Here is a 21,118-nt window from a genome sequence, read left to right on the forward strand (position 1 = left end):
CGACACAAATACGACAATACCCAATGGTTTCAAAATATAAGTACAAAAAGTTCAGTTATGATAAAGGTATAAAGTTATTAATTTTAATTGAAAAGATTAAAATTATATTTAATTTTTTACAAATTTTTTTCAAAGTTTTCGTCAAACGTTTTAAACGTTGGAGAAAAGAAAAAGAAATGAAAAAAAAAATGGTAAATTTATTACGTAACCAATAAATCAACCAATACCAATAAATCATCTTGACATCTTATTCCCACGTCGATGAGACGCCACTTTGACACACTGGGATTACTTAATGCTGCGATGCAAAAATGCATGGGGAAGCATAGATAAGTTGCATTTATTTACACGACTGGAATCGTGCTTTTCGTTTCAAACCGCGGTTAACCTTGTATCCTTTCACGATTCTACGATATCACTCGGCATGTCGAACAACCGCTCGATAGAATAAATAATTTAACCCCGTCGTTATTTTTCTATTCCCTTCCCGAGGGTAGGGAATTTGTGGGTAAATGGGTAAATGGCGTTTTGCGAGTGCAAACGATATTTCATCGTCAAGGTTAAGCGCGTCGCAAAGATCGAAAGTGTACTTTTAAGAGAGCGGAACGCGGTGAAATATGCATAAAAATGGTTCATCGTCGAAGTGGGAATTACTTTTTTGCAGCTTTTTGTCGTCGAAGATGAGATTTCCACTTTTAAACATTTAAAACTGTATTATGTATAAAAGGATGTATTAAAGGAGTAAAATTGAATTATTGTTTTATACAAAATAAAAGAAAATTCTTTTGTTCTTTCTTTCTTTTTTTTTTTTTTTTTTTTACGTGAAAAATAGATTACTCTCCACTCTAAGCGTTAATATCCGGGCTTGATACTTTGTGCTTTTAATATTTTTTATTTCTTTCGACTTCAAAAATTTTTTCAATGCTTCATTTAAAAAAGAATCGATGAGAAAGAATCAGAGATATCTACTGATGATACACCCGTTTCATTATCTAAGTAAATTTGTTAATTAATCAATTGCAATTATGCACTCGAATTATGAATAATTTCTGCGATTATAATTTATCGAATATAAATCAACGAGATAAAATATTTGTATCTATCTATTCTTGATATAATTGAATTTCTCATATCTCTCTCGTTTATTATAAATCTTCCAAACTATTAAATGTAACACAATATGAGTGTGACTTTTAACAGAAGAATCAATTTATTGTAACGCACAATATTCTCGTTATAATTTCCTCTCTTACTACTCCTATCATCGAAGATTAATACCATTTAAAATCGATATCAATTGTTGATACGAGAATAATTTAAAAAAAAAGATTCAAAAAATAGGAAAAAAAGAAAGAATTTTCGCTCGATCTAGTGAACTAAAAAGAATAAATTTCATTGGAGAAGAAAAAAGTTGTTGCGATGAAACAACCATCGTAAAGTCTGCGAAATATCGTTGATAACGATTTTACATCGACTCTTGTGTTTTACGAGATAATTCGTTTATAGGATCCAGAAATCCCGCAGCTACCTTTCTGGTTTGTATCGATAAAACGAATTACGACGGTTGTGGAAGAGATTGTAGCAAGGTTGGGCCGATGATGGAAGACGAGTACGTATTTCAGCTCTTTTTGCGGTTGGATTCAACTCTTGGCACTGGGAGTGTGTTCTGCATTTTACGGTCAATTTGTGGCACGATACTGGTTTAGTATCATCGCGTAGAATGCTTCAAGCCTTTGCCTCTCTACTGTTTTGTACCACCAAATGGTACAAACAGTTGCAGTTTATTGCATCGATATCCGTAAAAGCATAAAAGGATGATAAACAAAAGGAGCAATTTATTCGTTAATTATTCCTGGTTTTGTCAGAAAGATAAAAATCATAAGATAATTCTTTTTACACGTAAATATAAACGTATTAATTATTGAAAACCAAATTTAATATAAGTGAACTAATTCTATACTGCTTCGTAATATTTAAAAAAATTATTAAATAAATTTAAATTTGTACGCACAATATTTATATTAGATATAAAATTTTAACTTTTCGTGAGAAAAAATTAAAATTTTCTGATCGAAATTCATTCAGAAGATAGAGAAAATTATGCCATTGAAATTACTTTTCGATTCATCCCAACATCTCAAGCGAGATGTAAGGACTCAAAGTCAGTATATTTAAGACAGCGTGAAGATTATGAATGAATCCACGATCTGATCATTTTTTTTCTGGAAATGCGTATTACGTTCTTCCAGGAATCGCATTTGTCTGGAGTTTGAAATAAATCAGTAACGAGAAATTGATTTCAAAGTTCTAATAAGTGTTTGAAGTAAATTGGATTTTTGGATTGTATGTTTCATAAAGAAAGATCTGGTATATTAATATAAAAATCCACATCTTCTTGTATAATTTCGATCGAGTAACACATGACACCTTTGTCGGTTTCGGAATTTCGAGACACGAAATAAAATATCCTTTTTATTATATAAAATCCAGATCTCAAAGGGAAGAAATAGAATTAATCTTTGTACCTTTGTGATCTATCTTTATCATTGAGAAATCATCATCGCATGAGTGAATTCCGTATCATTGGGACCATCGTTCAAAGGAAAGAGATTAATCTCCCTCCGCATCCAACTGAACGAATCTATTAATCGTCGTCAACTTCTCTCTTCGTTCTATTGTTATCCCTTCCCCCCATTTGTTAGTCAAACGATAAACACTTGTCGCCAGTTAACATCTCTACCCAGTTATATGCAATTCAAAACCACAGTTTAGATCATAATATCTTCTAACGTTCGCTTAAACATTATTCCAAACACTATTTTTAATATCATCGCCAAAAATTATTGTCAAATAATTTCAATTCGAACCCTCTCACCTCAATTGAAATTATTTGACACTAATTTTTTCATGAATTTTAATCTCTTCAAATTGTTTTAATTACATCCATAGAATTAAGCGGAAAAAATTCAATTCGTTCGTTCGCAGCATGCAAAGAGCGAAACAGGAAAACGCGAAAACTGAGACAAAGGGATGAGACGGGAAGTGGTGGCCGCGAATCGAAAATCAATAAATTCGAGCGGCGCTACGCCACGGGACAACGATGCATCACGATTCTAGAGGGATTGCTACGTCGATCAACGCGCCCCTCGAGGACAACCCTTTCGTTTCGCCGTGCAGTCAGGTGATCCCGGCAAATCTGCGCATGCAAATCGTTGATAAACGACAATCAACAGGTGCTGAAAGGTCAACGGGCCGTTAGGCTCGAATCCAACCATTCGCCGCTACGAATACGGATCTTATTCTCATTCGCTTACAGGAGGATTTCTCTGCATGTTTTCTCTCGCTTAAAATTAGATCTTCTCTCCCTTACTCCCTATTTGTCGCGGTCTCTCTCTCTCTCTCTCTCTCTCTGTGTGAAAACGTCCATTGAGAACTGATGGGAAGCACACCATACGTGACTTGCGTCTGTCAATAGTTTAACACTCGTGTTGATAGAATGGGTGTTATTCATGTTTGCCAACTGGTTTGTAAGCTTTGCAAGTATTAAAGGGATTCTTTGTTCGAAGAGGATTGTTTGTCGATGGCAGAGTAATTGGATATTGATAATAATGTGATGCGATTCTCATTTGAATCTCCTACTTTTTTTTTTCTTGAATTTGATCTTTGGTTGATTCGATACTTGCCTCTTCATTGAGAATCGATCTGTCATTCTTCTTTCATTTGCTCAACATTCCATATAAATATTATATTTCACATAAGAGAAAAAAAAATGGATCAACTTCATTTTAAGTTTCTAAAAAAATTAAATACCAATCAGGCGAAATTAATTCTCTTATAAATTATGATTTTTACCAGATTTCAGATCATGGTTTAATTTTTTAATTACAATTCTAAAAAAAAAAAAAATATCGAAAAGCGATAGAATATTTAAATTACAGACTCGTGAAATAAAGAATCACATGTTAAAATAAATTTTGCATTAGACCATCGGTCAAGAATCGATCGTTTCGAATATTAAACGTCAGAAAATTCGGTCTTCGTTCCGAGATTGTCTCCCGTCTCTCCGAAACTTTCCTTTCGGCTTACGCTGTCTGTCATTCGAAGCCAACGTTCCCCGATACAACGCAGCTGTGTCACGAGGCTTCGTTTCGAATTTCCAACGAAAATATCGGGGACAAGTCGACGAGCTTTCGTACGATATCGGGTAACCGATGGCAACATTGTTTCTTCTTTTCTTCGATATATATATATATATATATATAAGAACGTTTCGTCAAGATTGTATCACTATTCAAAAAATTTGATCGACGATATTATAGCAATTTGTTCTCTCTACCTTTGATAATATTGTTGAGCCAGCTAACCGGATACTTGGGGAAACATTGCGGTTTCCGTGCTTGCTTTTGTTATCCCACTAGCCAGATTTATATCATTATAATGTACAATATTTACCTCTGAGATAGTTGAGTTCGAGCTATATGACGGACGAAAAGGAATCCGTTGGGGATTTAATGATACTTTGCAAACTTCCGGTGGAATTATTGCGCAGTTTTGCGAATGAAATTTGAATGGTAAATTTTTGAAGATTGTTTTGCTGGAATTTAGGAGAGAAATCTTGTGGAAAATTATTATTAACAACTTGTGTGGATAACTTTTCCTTCGTTAATCTTTTTTTTCGATTCAATTTTTTAAATCGAAAATAGGGAAAAGAAATTTCAATATTCAAATATTCTCAAATAAGGAATAAGTATTTTTATATTCATACCAACAATTGATTCAAAAAATGGACAAGGATTAAAGATATAATAGAATCAATCTTATTATTCTCGTTTATCCAATCGAGCGTTTAATGTTATTAAAGAATCCAAAAAAGAATCATGAAATAAATGAAACCGTGATGAATTCGTAAACCACCCTCGATCACGCAACGACTTTATATAATCTATGCTATATTTATGTATGATAAATATCCTTTACATCATCTACAAAATTTTTCCATTATTATCTTTCTCGTAATTCGCAAACCATCCCCGAAACCAGCCATAAAAAAATTCATTATACCTCGAACATTCACAAAAAATTTTCCATCACCATCCATCCCGCAAATCACCCCCAATCAACGATATTTCATAAACGTATCCCAAATATTTCCACTAAGCACGAATCTCCACAAATTCACTCCTTCTAAACTTAACAAGGAATGGAAACCATGCAAATTTCAAGCAACTTGAAAGCAACTCCTCGACTTTCGAAATTCTGCAAACCTGCAAACGTTTCCTTCCAATTAACTAGAAACAGGCAAAGACAAACGAAGTCGAAAACAAGACAGCTGTGTTGCCTCTTTGAAGCCAACCCTTAGCCAAGTGAACCCGCAAACACCGTCGAGATCTTAAAGTAGATCCGCGAAATTAGAAGCGGATAGTAGGATCGTAATCGTGGAGACAGCGTTCCAGGTTGAACATCCTCATCCATGAATACACAAGGGTTGGTTGGACAACTGGGGATGTCCGTTCATGCGACGACCACGAGCAAATCGGCTTTCGTGCGCGTGTCTCGTCGACATTCCGCCATCTTTCAACGAGGATTACCGGCGTAAATCCGAACGCCCACGAGTATTACGCTTAATTAAACGGTTAAACATGATACCTTTGGGGCCAGCAGGGACGGTTTAACCTCGTGGCGGATGTCGATGGAGTGGGCACTCTTGACCGACCTATGAATAATGGTGTGCTGACCTTGCTTTTGCATCCGTGGATTTATTTTGAAAGAATAAAGGGGATGAAGGTATTTGTTTTTTTTAAATCGTTTTTAAAACGAAGAAATTGTTGTTCAAGACTAATAAGAGCAAATAATTACGAATACTTAATGATTCTCTCATTTTCAAATTGTCGTTACAACAATCGAATGGTTATAGACTAACGACCATGTTTTTTGATTACTAATATTTTTAAAATTGGAAAACATGATTCTAATTGCACACAGAAAATTTATCAAATACTAAATACGAAAACAACAAACAATTACAATTGTCATTAAGTACAGAGTTCTGCGTACACATGAACCATGTGTCAATATAGGTAATTAAATTTATTATTTTCGGTGTCATATATCGATAATAATGTGAAAGTCCTATATTTCAATTAAAATTTTTAACTATGTTTTAGGTATCATTACTGAAATTATATATATTACATAAAAAAGGTAAGTACAGCAAAAGGTAAGTATATTAAATATAATAATTAGAATTAAGTAAAATGTCAAAAACTGATTAATAATGATATGGCAGAATAAAAAGGTAAGTAAAAGGTAAGTATAAGGTAAGTATATCATATATAAAAAAAATTTCACAAAATTCTTCAGGAATTATATTCTCCTACAACAAAATAAAAAAAATTCGGAAAAATAAACAGAGAAATATATATTCAAATTAATGAAAAAATTGATATACCATTATCTTAATACACATCTAACTATCTCAATACAAAATCGAAAACATAGATAAAAATTTCTACAACAAAAATTTTGATTTCTTAAGGAGAATATAATTATAGAGGAGTTTTTGGCTAAAATTTCGATTTTTTAACAGGAGAACACAATTCCAGAGGAGGTGGCACGCAGAATTTTTAGGAAAAGTGTTAGTAATTCAATTTCTGTCTAAAATTTCGATTTTTTAACAGGAGAATATAATTCTAGAGGAGGTGGCACGCGGACTTTTTAATAAAGGTGTTAGTAAGTCAATTTCTGGCTAAAATTTCCATTTTTTAACAGGAGAATATAATTCTAGAGGAGGTGGCACGCGGACTTTTTAATAAAGGTGTTAGTGAGTCAATTTCTGGCTAAAATTTCCATTTTTTAACAGGAGAATATAATTCTGGAGGAGGTGGCACGCGGAATTTTTAGTAGAAGTGTTAGTAATTCAATTTCTGTCTAAAATTTCGATTTTTTAACAGGAGAATATAATTCTAGAGGAGGTGGCACGCGGAATTTTTAGTAGAAGTGTTAGTAATTCAAGTTCTGTCTAAAATTTCGATTTTTTAACAGGAGAATATAATTCTAGAAGAGGTGGCACGCGGAATTTTTAGTAGAAGTGTTAGTAATTCAATTTCTGGCTAAAATTTCCATTTTTTAACAGGAGAATATAATTCTAGAGGAGGTGGCACGCGGAATTTTTAGTAGAAGTGTTAGTAATTCAATTTCTGTCTAAAATTTCGATTTTTAACAGGAGAATATAATTCTAGAGGAGGTGGCACGCGGAATTTTTAGTAGAAGTGTTAGTAATTCAATTTCTGGCTAAAATTTCCATTTTTTAACAGGAGAATATAATTCTAGAGGAGGTGGCACGCGGACTTTTTAATAAAGGTGTTAGTAAGTCAATTTCTGGCTAAAACTTCCATTTTTTAACAGGAGAATATAATTCTAGAAGAGGTGGCACGCGGAATTTTTAGTAGAAGTGTTAGTAATTCAATTTCTGTCTAAAATTTCGATTTTTTAACAGGAGAATATAATTCTAGAGGAGGTGGCACGCGGACGTTTTAATAAAGGTGTTAGTAAGTCAATTTCTGGCTAAAACTTCCATTTTTTAACAGGAGAATATAATTCTAGAGGAGGTGGCACGCGGAGTTTTTAATAAAGGTGTTAGTAAATCAATTTCTGGCTAAAATTTCGATTTTTTAACAGGAGAATATAATTCTAGAGGAGGTGGCACGCGGACTTTTTAATAAAGGTGTTAGTAAGTCAATTTCTGGCTAAAATTTCCATTTTTTAACAGGAGAATATAATTCTAGAGGAGGTGGCACGCGGAGTTTTTAATAAAGGTGTTAGTACGTCAATTTCTGGCTAAAATTTCCATTTTTTAACAGGAGAATATAATTCTAGAGGAGGTGGCACGCGGAATTTTTAGTAGAAGTGTTAGTAATTCAATTTCTGTCTAAAATTTCGATTTTTTAACAGGAGAATATAATTCTAGAGGAGGTGGCACGCGGACTTTTTAATAAAGGTGTTAGTAAATCAATTTCTGGCTAAAATTTCGATTTTTTAACAGGAGAATATAATTCTAGAAGAGGTGGCACGCGGAATTTTTAGTAGAAGTGTTAGTAATTCAATTTCTAGATAAAATTTCGATTTTTTAACAGGAGAATATAATTCTAGAGGAGGTGGCACGCGGAATTTTTAGTAGAAGTGTTAGTAATTCAATTTCTGTCTAAAATTTCGATTTTTAACAGGAGAATATAATTCTAGAGGAGGTGGCACGCGGAGTTTTTAATAAAGGTGTTAGTAAATCAATTTCTGGCTAAAATTTCCATTTTTTAACAGGAGAATATAATTCTAGAGGAGGTGGCACGCGGACCTTTTAATAAACGTGTTAGTAAATCAATTTCTAGCTAAAATTTCCATTTTTTAACAGGAGAATATAATTCTAGAGGAGGTGGCACGCGGAATTTTTAGTAGAAGTGTTAGTAATTCAATTTCTGTCTAAAATTTCGATTTTTTAACAGGAGAATATAATTCTAGAGGAGGTGGCACGCGGAGTTTTTAATAAAGGTGTTAGTAAATCAATTTCTGTCTAAAATTTCTATTTTTTAAGAGGAGAATATATTTCTAGAGGAGGTGGCACGCGGAATTTTTAGTAGAAGTGTTAGTAATTCAATTTCTGTCTAAAATTTCGATTTTTAACAGGAGAATATAATTTTAGAGGAGATGGCACGCGGACTTTTTAAGAAAGGTGTTAGTAAATCAATTTCTAGCTAAAATTTCCATATTCTTAACAGGAGAATATAATTCTAGAGGAGGTGGCACGCGGAATTTTTAGTAGAAGTGTTAGTAATTCAATTTCTGTCTAAAATTTCGATTTTTTAACAGGAGAATATAATTCTAGAGGAGGTGGCACGCGGAATTTTTAGTAGAAGTGTTAGTAATTCAATTTCTGTCTGAAATTTCGATTTTTTAACAGGAGAATATAATTCTAGAGGAGGTGGCACGCGGAGTTTTTAATAAAGGTGTTAGTAAATCAATTTCTGTCTAAAATTTCGATTTTTTAACAGGAGAATATAATTCTAGAGGAGGTGGCACGCGGAGTTTTTAATAAAGGTGTTAGTAAATCAATTTCTGTCTAAAATTTCCATTTTTTAACAGGAGAATATAATTCTAGAGGAGGTGGCACGCGGAATTTTTAGTAGAAGTGTTAGTAATTCAATTTCTGTCTAAAATTTCGATTTTTTAACAGGAGAATATAATTCTAGAGGAGGTGGCACGCGGACTTTTTAATAAAGGTGTTAGTAAATCAATTTCTGGCTAAAATTTCCATATTTTAACAGGAGAATATAATTCTAGAGGAGGTGGCACGCGGAATTTTTAGTAGAAGTGTTAGTAATTCAATTTCTGTCTAAAATTTCGATTTTTTAACAGGAGAATATAATTCTAGAGGAGGTGGCACGCGGACTTTTTAATAAAGGTGTTAGTAAATCAATTTCTGGCTAAAATTTCCATTTTTAACAGGAGAATATAATTCTAGAGGAGGTGGCACGCGGAGTTTTTAATGAAGGTGTTAGTAAATCAATTTCTGGCTAAAATTTCCATTTTTTAACAGGAGAATATAATTCTAGAGGAGGTGGCACGCGGAATTTTTAGTAGAAGTGTTAGTAATTCAATTTCTGTCTAAAATTTCGATTTTTTAACAGGAGAATATAATTCTAGAGGAGGTGGCACGCGGACTTTTTAAGAAAGGTGTTAGTAAATCAATTTCTAGCTAAAATTTCCATTTTTAACAGGAGAATATAATTCTAGAGGAGGTGGAACGCGGAATTTTTAGTAGAAGTGTTAGTAATTCAATTTCTGTCTAAAATTTCGATTTTTAACAGGAGAATATAATTCTAGAGGAGGTGGCACAGGGACTTTTTAATAAAGGTGTTAGTAAATCAATTTCTGTCTAAAATTTCCATTTTCATTAGGAGAATATAATTCTAGAGGAGGTGGCACGCGGAATTTTTAGTAGAAGTGTTAGTAATTCAATTTCTGTCTAAAATTTCGATTTTTTAACAGGAGAATATAATTCTAGAGGAGGTGGCACGCGGACTTTTTAATAAAGGTGTTAGTAAGTCAATTTCTGGCTAAAATTTCCATATTTTAACAGGAGAATATAATTCTAGAGGAGGTGGCACGCGGAATTTTTAGTAGAAGTGTTAGTAATTCAATTTCTGTCTAAAATTTCGATTTTTTAACAGGAGAATATAATTCTAGAGGAGGTGGCACGCGGACTTTTTAATAAAGGTGTTAGTAAATCAATTTCTGGCTAAAATTTCCATTTTTTAACAGGAGAATATAATTCTAGAGGAGGTGGCACGCGGAATTTTTAGTAGAAGTGTTAGTAATTCAATTTCTAGATAAAATTTCGATTTTTTAACAGGAGAATATAATTCTAGAGGAGGTGGCACGCGGAATTTTTAGTAGAAGTGTTAGTAATTCAATTTCTGTCTAAAATTTCGATTTTTAACAGGAGAATATAATTCTAGAGGAGGTGGCACGCGGAGTTTTTAATAAAGGTGTTAGTAAATCAATTTCTGTCTAAAATTTCCATTTTTTAACAGGAGAATATAATTCTAGAGGAGGTGGCACGCGGAATTTTTAGTAGAAGTGTTAGTAATTCAATTTCTGTCTAAAATTTCGATTTTTTAACAGGAGAATATAATTCTAGAGGAGGTGGCACGCGGAATTTTTAATAAAGGTGTTAGTAATTCAATTTCTGTCTAAAATTTCGATGTTTTAACAGGAGAATATAATTCTGGAGGAGGTGGCACGCGGAATTTTTAGTAGAAGTGTTAGTAAGTCAATTTCTGTCTAAAATTTCGATTTTTAACAGGAGAATATAATTCTAGAAGAGGTGGCACGCGGAATTTTTAGTAGAAGTGTTAGTAATTCAATTTCTGTCTAAAATTTCGATTTTTTAACAGGAGAATATAATTCTAGAGGAGGTGGCACGCGGAATTTTTAGTAGAAGTGTTAGTAATTCAATTTCTGTCTAAAATTTCCATTTTTTAACAGGAGAATATAATTCTAGAGGAGGTGGCACGCGGAGTTTTTAATAAAGGTGTTAGTAAATCAATTTCTGGCTAAAATTTCCATTTTTTAACAGGAGAATATAATTCTAGAGGAGGTGGCACGCGGAATTTTTAGTAGAAGTGTTAGTAATTCAATTTCTGTCTAAAATTTCGATTTTTTAACAGGAGAATATAATTCTAGAGGAGGTGGCACGCAGAATTTTTAGGAAATGTGTTAGTAAGTCAATTTCTGGCTAAAATTTCCATATTTTAACAGGAGAATATAATTCTAGAGGAGGTGGCACGCGGAATTTTTAATAAAGGTGTTAGTAATTCAATTTCTGTCTAAAATTTCGATTTTTTAACAGGAGAATATAATTCTAGAGTAGGTGGCACGCGGAATTTTTAGTAGAAGTGTTAGTAACTCAATTTCTGTCTAAAATTTCGATTTTTTAACAGGAGAATATAATTCTAGAGGAGGTGGCACGCGGAATTTTTAGTAGAAGTGTTAGTAATTCAATTTCTGTCTAAAATTTCGATTTTTTAACAGGAGAATATAATTCTAGAGGAGGTGGCACGCGGACTTTCTAAGAAAGGTGTTAGTAAATCAATTTCTAGCTAAAATTTCCATTTTTAACAGGAGAATATAATTCTAGAGGAGGTGGCACGCGGAGTTTTTAATAAAGGTGTTAGTAAATCAATTTCTGGCTAAAATTTCGATTTTTTAACAGGAGAATATAATTCTAGAGGAGGTGGCACGCGGACGTTTTAATAAAGGTGTTAGTAAGTCAATTTCTGGCTAAAATTTCCATTTTTTAACAGGAGAATATAATTCTAGAGGAGGTGGCACGCGGACGTTTTAATAAAGGTGTTAGTGAGTCAACTTCTGGCTAAAATTTCCATATTTTAACAGGAGAATATAATTCTAGAGGAGGTGGCACGCGGACGTTTTAATAAAGGTGTTAGTGAGTCAACTTCTGGCTAAAATTTCCATATTTTAACAGGAGAATATAATTCTAGAGGAGGTGGCACGCGGAATTTTTAGTAGAAGTGTTAGTAATTCAATTTCTGTCTAAAATTTCGATTTTTTAACAGGAGAATATAATTCTAGAAGAGGTGGCACGCGGAATTTTTAGTAGAAGTGTTAGTAATTCAATTTCAAGCTAAAATTTCCATTTTTAACAGGAGAATATAATTCTAGAGGAGGTGGCACGCGGACTTTTTAATAAAGGTGTTAGTAAGTCAATTTCTGGCTAAAATTTCCATTTTTTAACAGGAGAATATAATTCTAGAGGAGGTGGCACGCGGAATTTTTAGTAGAAGTGTTAGTAATTCAATTTCTGTCTAAAATTTCGATTTTTAACAGGACAATATAATTCTAGAGGAGGTGGCACGCGGCCTTTTTAAGAAAGGTGTTAGTAAATCAATTTCTAGCTAAAATTTCCATTTTTAACAGGAGAATATAATTCTAGAGGAGGTGGCACGCGGAATTTTTAGTAGAAGTGTTAGTAATTCAATTTCTGTCTAAAATTTCGATTTTTTAACAGGAGAATATAATTCTAGAGGAGGTGGCACGCGGACTTTTTAATAAAGGTGTTAGTAAATCAATTTCTGTCTAAAATTTCCATTTTTAATAGGAGAATATAATTCTAGAGGAGGTGGCACGCGGAATTTTTAGTAGAAGTGTTAGTAATTCAATTTCTGTCTAAAATTTCGATTTTTAACAGGAGAATATAATTTTAGAGGAGGTGGCACGCGGACTTTTTAAGAAAGGTGTTAGTAAGTCAATTTCTGGCTAAAATTTCCATATTTTAACAGGAGAATATAATTCTAGAGGAGGTGGCACGCGGAATTTTTAGTAGAAGTGTTAGTAATTCAATTTCTGTCTAAAATTTCGATTTTTAACAGGAGAATATAATTCTAGAGGAGGTGGCACGCGGAATTTTTAGTAGAAGTGTTAGTAATTCAATTTCTGTCTAAAATTTCGATTTTTTAACAGGAGAATATAATTCTAGAGGAGGTGGCACGCGGAGTTTTTAATAAAGGTGTTAGTAAATCAATTTCTGTCTAAAATTTCGATTTTTTAACAGGAGAATATAATTCTAGAGGAGGTGGCACGCGGAGTTTTTAATAAAGGTGTTAGTAAATCAATTTCTGTCTAAAATTTCGATTTTTTAATAGGAGAATATAATTCTAGAGGAGGTGGCACGCAGAATTTTTAGGAAATGTGTTAGTAATTCAATTTCTGTCTAAAATTTCGATTTTTTAACAGGAGAATATAATTCTAGAGGAGGTGGCACGCGGAATTTTTAATAAAGGTGTTAGTAATTCAATTTCTGTCTAAAATTTCGATTTTTTAACAGGAGAATATAATTCTAGAGGAGGTGGCACGCGGACTTTTTAATAAAGGTGTTAGTAAGTCAATTTCTGGCTAAAATTTCCATTTTTTAACAGGAGAATATAATTCTAGAGGAGGTGGCACGCGGAATTTTTAGTAGAAGTGTTAGTAATTCAATTTCTGTCTAAAATTTCGATTTTTTAACAGGAGAATATAATTCTAGAGGAGGTGGCACGCGGAATTTTTAGTAGAAGTGTTAGTAATTCAATTTCTGTCTAAAATTTCGATTTTTTAACAGGAGAATATAATTCTAGAGGAGGTGGCACGCGGAATTTTTAATAAAGGTGTTAGTAATTCAATTTCTGTCTAAAATTTCGATTTTTTAACATGAGAATATAATTCTCGAGGTGGTGGCACGCGGAGTTTTTAATAAAGGTGTTAGTCAATCAACTTCTGTCTAAAATTTCGATTTTTTAACAGGAGAATATAATTCTAGAGGAGGTGGCACGCGGACTTTTTAATAAAGGTGTTAGTAAATCAATTTCTGTCTAAAATTTCGATTTTTAACAGGAGAATATAATTCTAGAGGAGGTGGCACGCGGAATTTTTAGTAGAAGTGTTAGTAATTCAATTTCTGTCTAAAATTTCGATTTTTTAACAGGAGAATATAATTCTAGAGGAGGTGGCACGCGGAGTTTTTAATAAAGGTGTTAGTAAATCAATTTCTGTCTAAAATTTCGATTTTTTAACAGGAGAATATAATTCTAGAGGAGGTGGCACGCGGACTTTTTAATAAAGGTGTTAGTAAGTCAATTTCTGGCTAAAATTTCCATTTTTTAACAGGAGAATATAATTCTAGAGGAGGTGGCACGCAGAATTTTTAGGAAATGTGTTAGTAATTCAATTTCTGTCTAAAATTTCGATTTTTTAACAGGAGAATATAATTCTAGAGGAGGTGGCACGCGGAATTTTTAATAAAGGTGTTAGTAATTCAATTTCTGTCTAAAATTTCGATTTTTTAACAGGAGAATATAACTCTAGAGGAGGTGGCACGCGGAGTTTTTAATAAAGGTGTTAGTAAATCAATTTCTGGCTAAAATTTCGATTTTTTAACAGGAGAATATAATTCTAGAGGAGGTGGCACGCGGAATTTTTAGTAGAAGTGTTAGTAATTCAATTTCTGTCTAAAATTTCGATTTTTTAACAGGAGAATATAATTCTAGAGGAGGTGGCACGCGGACTTTTTAATAAAGGTGTTAGTAAATCAATTTCTGGCTAAAATTTCCATTTTTAACAGGAGAATATAATTCTAGAGGAGGTGGCACGCGGAATTTTTAGTAGAAGTGTTAGTAATTCAATTTCTGTCTAAAATTTCGATTTTTTAACAGGAGAATATAATTCTAGAGGAGGTGGCACGCGGAATTTTTAGTAGAAGTGTTAGTAATTCAATTTCTGTCTAAAATTTCGATTTTTTAACAGGAGAATATAATTCTAGAGGAGGTGGCACAGGGACGTTTTAATAAAGGTGTTAGTAAATCAATTTCTGGCTAAAATTTCCATATTTTAACAGGAGAATATAATTCTAGAGGAGGTGGCACGCGGAATTTTTAGTAGAAGTGTTAGTAATTCAATTTCTGTCTAAAATTTCGATTTTTTAACAGGAGAATATAATTCTAGAGGAGGTGGCACGCGGACTTTTTAAGAAAGGTGTTAGTAAATCAATTTCTAGCTAAAATTTCCATTTTTAACAGGAGAATATAATTCTAGAGGAGGTGGCCCGCGGAATTTTTAGTAGAAGTGTTAGTAATTCAATTTCTGTCTAAAATTTCGATTTTTTAACAGGAGAATATAATTCTAGAGGAGGTGGCACGCGGACTTTTTAAGAAAGGTGTTAGTAAATCAATTTCTAGCTAAAATTTCCATTTTTGACAGGAGAATATAATTCTAGAGGAGGTGGCACGCGGAATTTTTAGTAGAAGTGTTAGTAATTCAATTTCTGTCTAAAATTTCGATTTTTTAACAGGAGAATATAATTCTAGAGGAGGTGGCACGCGGAGTTTTTAATAAAGGTGTTAGTAAATCAATTTCTGTCTAAAATTTCGATTTTTTAACAGGAGAATATAATTCTAGAGGAGGTGGCACGCGGAGTTTTTAATAAAGGTGTTAGTAAATCAATTTCTGTCTAAAATTTCCATTTTTAATAGGAGAATATAATTCTAGAGGAGGTGGCACGCGGAATTTTTAGTAGAAGTGTTAGTAATTCAATTTCTGTCTAAAATTTCGATTTTTAACAGGAGAATATAATTCTAGAAGAGGTGGCACGCGGACTTTTTAAGAAAGGTGTTAGTAAATCAATTTCTAGCTAAAATTTCCATTTTTAACAGGAGAATATAATTCTAGAGGAGGTGGCACGCGGAATTTTTAGTAGAAGTGTTAGTAAGTCAATTTCTGGCTAAAATTTCCATTTTTTAACAGGAGAATATAATTCTAGAGGAGGTGGCACGCGGACTTTTTAATAAAGGTGTTAGTAAATCAATTTCTGTCTAAAATTTCGTTTTTTAACAGGAGAATATAATTCTAGAGGAGGTGGCACGCGGAGTTTTTAATAAAGGTGTTAGTAAATCAATTTCTGTCTAAAATTTCGATTTTTAAGAGGAGAATATAATTCTAGAGGAGGTGGCACGCGGAATTTTTAGTAGAAGTGTTAGTAATTCAATTTCTGTCTAAAATTTCGATTTTTAACAGGAGAATATAATTCTAGAGGAGGTGGCACGCGGACTTTTTAAGAAAGGTGTTAGTAAATCAATTTCTAGCTAAAATTTCCATTTTTAACAGGAGAATATAATTCTAGAAGAGGTGGCACGCGGAATTTTTAGTAGAAGTGTTAGTAATTCAATTTCTGTCTAAAATTTCGATTTTTTAACAGGAGAATATAATTCTAGAGGAGGTGGCACGCGGACTTTTTAATAAAGGTGTTAGTAAATCAATTTCTGGCTAAAATTTCCATTTTTTAACAGGAGAATATAATTCTAGAGGAGGTGGCACGCGGAATTTTTAGTAGAAGTGTTAGTAATTCAATTTCTGTCTAAAATTTCGATTTTTTAACAGGAGAATATAATTCTAGAGGAGGTGGCACGCGGACTTTTTAATAAAGGTGTTAGTAAATCAATTTCTGTCTAAAATTTCGATTTTTTAACAGGAGAATATAATTCTAGAGGAGGTGGCACGCGGAATTTTTAATAAAGGTGTTAGTAAATCAATTTCTGTCTAAAATTTCGATTTTTTAACAGGAGAATATAATTCTAGAGGAGGTGGCACGCGGAATTTTTAGTAGAAGTGTTAGTAATTCAATTTCTGTCTAAAATTTCGATTTTTTAACAGGAGAATATAATTCTAGAGGAGGTGGCACGCGGACTTTTAAGAAAGGTGTTAGTAAATCAATTTCTAGCTAAAATTTCCATTTTTAACAGGAGAATATAATTCTAGAGGAGGTGGCACGCTGAATTTTTAGTAGAAGTGTTAGTAAGTCAATTTCTGGCTAAAATTTCCATTTTTTAACAGGAGAATATAATTCTAGAGGAGGTGGCACGCGGACTTTTTAAGAAAGGTGTTAGTAAATCAATTTCTGTCTAAAATTTCGATTTTTAACAGGAGAATATAATTCTAGAGGAGGTGGCACGCGGACTTTTTAATAAAGGTGTTAGTAAATCAATTTCTGTCTAAAATTTCGATATTTTAACAGGAGAATATAATTCTAGAGGAGGTGGCACGCGGAATTTTTAGTAGAAGTGTTAGTAATTCAATTTCTGTCTAAAATTTCGATTTTTTAACAGGAGAATATAATTCTAGAGGAGGTGGCACGCGGACTTTTTAGTAGAAGTGTTAGTAAGTCAACTTCTGGCTAAAATTTCCATATTTTAACAGGAGAATATAATTCTAGAGGAGGTGGCACGCAGAATTTTTAGGAAATGTGTTAGTAAGTCAATTTCTGGCTAAAATTTCCATTTTTAACAGGAGAATATAATTCTAGCGGAGGTGGCACGCGGACTTCTTAATAAAGGTGTTAGTAAATCAATTTCTAGCTAAAATTTCCATTTTTTAACAGGAGAATATAATTCTAGAGGAGGTGGCACGCGGACTTTTTAATAAAGGTGTTAGTAAGTCAATTTCTGGCTAAAATTTCGATTTTTTAACAGGAGAATATAATTCTAGAGGAGGTGGCACGCGGACTTTTTAATAAAGGTGTTAGTAAATCAATTTTTAGCTAAAATTTCCATTTTTAACAGGAGAATATAATTCTAGAGGAGGTGGCACGCGGACTTTTTAATAAAGGTGTTAGTAAGTCAATTTCTGGCTAAAATTTCCATTTTTTAACAGGAGAATATAATTCTAGAAGAGGTGGCACGCGGACTGTTTAATAAAGGTGTTAGTAATTCAATTTCTGTCTAAAATTTCCATTTTTTAACAGGAGAATATAATTCTAGAGGAGGTGGCACGCGGACTTTTTAATAAAGGTGTTAGTAAGTCAATTTCTGGCTAAAATTTCCATTTTTTAACAGGAGAATATAATTCTAGAGGAGGTGGCACGCGGACTTTTTAATAAAGGTGTTAGTAAGTCAATTTCTGGCTAAAATTTCCATTTTTTAACAGGAGAATATAATTCTAGAGGAGATGGTACGCGGACTTTTTAATAAAGGTGTTAGTAAATCAATTTCTAGCTGAAATTTCCATTTTTAACAGGAGAATATAATTCTAGAGGAAGTGGCACGCGGACTTTTTTATAAAGGTGTTAGTAAATCAATTTCTGGCTAAAATTTCCATATTTTAACAGGAGAATATAATTCTAGAGGAGGTGGCACGCGGAATTTTTAATAAAGGTGTTAGTAATTCAATTTCTGTCTAAAATTTCCATTTTTTAACAGGAGAATATAATTCTAGAGGAGGTGGCACGCGGACGTTTTAATAAAGGTGTTAGTGAGTCAATTTCTGGCTAAAATTTCCATATTTTAACAGGAGAATATAATTCTAGAGGAGGTGGCACGCGGAATTTTTAATAAAGGTGTTAGTAATTCAATTTCTGTCTAAAATTTCGATTTTTTAACAGGAGAATATAATTCTAGAGGAGGTGGCACGCGGACTTTTTAATAAAGGTGTTAGTAAATCAATTTCTAGCTAAAATTTCGATTTTTAACAGGAGAATATAATTCTAGAAGAGGTGGCACGCGGAATTTTTAGTAGAAGTGTTAGTAATTCAATTTCTGGCTAAAATTTCCATTTTTTAACAGGAGAATATAATTCTAGAGGAGGTGGCACGCGGAATTTTTAGTAGAAGTGTTAGTAATTCAATTTCTGTCTAAAATTTCGATTTTTTAACAGGAGAATATAATTCTAGAGGAGGTGGCACGCGGAGTTTTTAATAAAGGTGTTAGTAAATCAATTTCTGTCTAAAATTTCGATTTTTTAACAGGAGAATATAATTCTAGAGGAGGTGGCACGCGGAGTTTTTAATAAAGGTGTTAGTAAATCAATTTCTGTCTAAAATTTCTATTTTTTAAGAGGAGAATATAATTCTAGAGGAGGTGGCACGCGGAATTTTTAGTAGAAGTGTTAGTAATTCAATTTCTGTCTAAAATTTCGATTTTTAACAGGAGAATATAATTCTAGAGGAGGTGGCACGCGGACCTTTTAATAAACGTGTTAGTAAATCAATTTCTAGCTAAAATTTCCATTTTTTAACAGGAGAATATAATTCTAGAGGAGGTGCCACGCGGAGTTTTCAGTAAAAGTGTTAGTAAGTCAATTTCTGGCTAAAATTTCCATATTTTAACAGGAGAATATAATTCTAGAGGAGGTGGCACGCGGAATTTTTAGGAAATGTGTTAGTAATTCAATTTCTGTCTAAAATTTCGATTTTTAACAGGAGAATATAATTCTAGAGGAGGTGGCACGCGGAATTTTTAGTAGAAGTGTTAGTAATTCAATTTCTGTCTAAAATTTCGATTTTTAACAGGACAATATAATTCTAGAGGAGGTGGCACGCGGAGTTTTTAATAAAGGTGTTAGTAAATCAATTTCTGTCTAAAATTTCGATTTTTTAACAGGAGAATATAATTCTAGAGGAGGTGGCACGCGGACTTTTTAATAAAGGTGTTAGTAAGTCAATTTCTGGCTAAAATTTCCATTTTTTAACAGGAGAATATAATTCTAGAGGAGGTGGCACGCAGAATTTTTAGGAAATGTGTTAGTAAGTCAATTTCTGGCTAAAATTTCCATTTTTTAACAGGAGAATATAATTCTAGAGGAGGTGGCACGCGGAATTTTTAATAAAGGTGTTAGTAATTCAATTTCTGTCTAAAATTTCGATTTTTTAACAGGAGAATATAATTCTAGAGGAGGTGGCACGCGGAATTTTTAATAAAGGTGTTAGTAAATCAATTTCTGTCTAAAATTTCGATTTTTAACAGGAGAATATAATTCTAGAGGAGGTGGCACGCGGAATTTTTAGTAGAAGTGTTAGTAATTCAATTTCTGTCTAAAATTTCGATTTTTTAACAGGAGAATATAATTCTAGAGGAGGTGGCACGCGGACTTTTTAATAAAGGTGTTAGTAAGTCAATTTCTGGCTAAAATTTCCATTTTTTAACAGGAGAATATAATTCTAGAGGAGGTGGCACGCGGAATTTTTAGTAGAAGTGTTAGTAATTCAATTTCTGTCTAAAATTTCGATTTTTTAACAGGAGAATATAATTCTAGAGGAGGTGGCACGCGGAATTTTTAGTAGAAGTGTTAGTAATTCAATTTCTGTCTAAAATTTCGATTTTTAACAGGAGAATATAATTCTAGAGGAGGTGGCACAGGGACTTTTTAATAAAGGTGTTAGTAAATCAATTTCTGTCTAAAATTTCCATTTTTAACAGGAGAATATAATTCTAGAGGAGGTGGCACGCGGACTTTTTAAGAAAGGTGTTAGTAAATCAATTTCTAGCTAAAATTTCCATTTTTGACAGGAGAATATAATTCTAGAGGAGGTGGCACGCGGAATTTTTAGTAGAAGTGTTAGTAATTCAATTTCTGTCTAAAATTTCGATTTTTTAACAGGAGAATATAATTCTAGAGGAGGTGGCACGCGGACTTTTTAATAAAGGTGTTAGTAAATCAATTTCTGTCTAAAATTTCGATTTTTTAACAGGAGAATATAATTCTAGAGGAGGTGGCACGCGGAGTTTTTAATAAAGGTGTTAGTAAATCAATTTCTGTCTAAAATTTCGATTTTTTAACAGGAGAATATAATTCTAGAGGAGGTGGCACGCGGAATTTTTAGTAGAAGTGTTAGTAATTCAATTTCTGTCTAAAATTTCGATTTTTAACAGGAGAATATAATTCTAGAGGAGGTGGCACGCGGACTTTTTAAGAAAGGTGTTAGTAAATCAATTTCTAGCTAAAATTTCCATTTTTAACAGGAGAATATAATTCTAGAGGAGGTGGCACGCGGAATTTTTAGTAGAAGTGTTAGTAAGTCAATTTCTGGCTAAAATTTCCATTTTTTAACAGGAGAATATAATTCTAGAGGAGGTGGCACGCGGACTTTTTAATAAAGGTGTTAGTAAATCAATTTCTGTCTAAAATTTCGATTTTTTAACAGGAGAATATAATTCTAGAGGAGGTGGCACGCGGAGTTTTTAATAAAGGTGTTAGTAAATCAATTTCTGTCTAAAATTTCGATTTTTAATAGGAGAATATAATTCTA

At 32.8% G+C, this 21,118-nt stretch overlaps 1 protein-coding gene across 5 annotated transcripts in view; it reads right to left on the reverse strand.

The window, feature by feature from the left end:
• The window catches only part of LOC107995571 (small conductance calcium-activated potassium channel protein), a 237,281-nt gene that overhangs the window by 23,596 nt on the left and 192,567 nt on the right, over positions 1 to 21,118 (reverse strand). The window lies entirely within an intron of this gene.

The sequence above is a fragment of the Apis cerana genome, linkage group LG11 (genome assembly GCF_029169275.1).
Source record: "Apis cerana isolate GH-2021 linkage group LG11, AcerK_1.0, whole genome shotgun sequence".
Lineage (NCBI taxonomy): Eukaryota > Metazoa > Arthropoda > Insecta > Hymenoptera > Apidae > Apis > Apis cerana.